This window comes from Laccaria bicolor, genomic scaffold, assembly GCF_000143565.1.
Source record: "Laccaria bicolor S238N-H82 LACBIscaffold_3 genomic scaffold, whole genome shotgun sequence".
Taxonomy (NCBI): domain Eukaryota; kingdom Fungi; phylum Basidiomycota; class Agaricomycetes; order Agaricales; family Hydnangiaceae; genus Laccaria; species Laccaria bicolor.
The window spans coordinates 656469-657762 of NW_001889874.1; positions in this window are offsets into that span (position 1 = coordinate 656469).

The window sequence follows — 1294 nt, forward strand, 5'->3', positions numbered from 1 at the left end:
GTATGATCCCATTCCCATGGTATGGTATGATTCCATGCTCATGGTATGATTCCATTTCCATGGTATGGTATGATTCCACCCCCATGGTATGATTCCATTTCCATGGTATGGTATGATTCCACCCCCATGGTATGATTCCATTTCCATGGTATGGTATGATTCCACCCCCATGGTATGATTCCATGCCCATGGTATGGTATGGTTCCATACTCATGGTATGATTCCATCTCTATTGTATGATTCTGAAGACATGTGGGATAAGGAATTGGCAATCTGTTCCAAGAGCATCTCCCAAGTTGCTCCCTCATAGGTGAATGTCCATAGCATTTGTTCATATTGCTGTCAATGTCATGGACTTCTTCACCATCCCTGATTAATTGTATGAAAGACAGAATTTTGATTTAAATTAGAATAGCTATATTTAATAATGATACCTTGAAGCTTGTAATTAGAAGTCTTGGCCTGCTTGTGTTCAAATGTTCAAATCAAAATTCCCCACAATGCCAGCTCTGCTGAGTGGCAGATATGAGGAGATTCCAAATCCAAGTTTTTTGATGATCCCATTCCTATGGAATGACCCCATACTTTTTCATAAATGACAAATTTTGAACATATTCTATCTGAAGAAGGCATCCTTGCTTTGGGTAGTAATTTGGCTAAAGTTCATGCCTTTGCAATAAATAAAGTCTTGCAAAATTCTTGTTTTCCTTCAGAGGCCATGCCATTGTGATGGATACAACATTAATTTATTTGTCATGAATATAAATGGCCTGGCAAGATATACACTTTTAAGTGGCTTGTGATGGATTATCCACAGTGAAAATGGCCAAACCCTGGGATAAAGCCCAATCAAGCTAATTTTCAAGTGAATTTTCAAAAGATCAAGTTCACCCTATAGCCTCCACTTGTAGCTTAAAATGTCAGAAGAAATCTGAAGAACCAGTCCACAAAAAATGGAGCCCAATGGATCAGTATTACAGCCTGGAGAAATAATTTTCATATTTTGTAAAAAGGACCCCAGACACCCTGTGACAGCTATGGAATGATGGTATGGTATGGTATGGTATGGTATGGTATGGAATGGTATGGAATGGTATGGAATGGTATGGTATGGTATGAGGTGGAATGGTATGGTATGAGGTGGAATGGTATGTGGCATCCATACCATGGTATGATGGAATTGGTATGAGGGTCATACCACTCTGGAATGGGGTACCACTAAGGTTCCCTAATTCAAAGAATTGGATAACCTCATAGGTACCCAAAAATGGGTGACTGAAGTGTGTCGCTAACT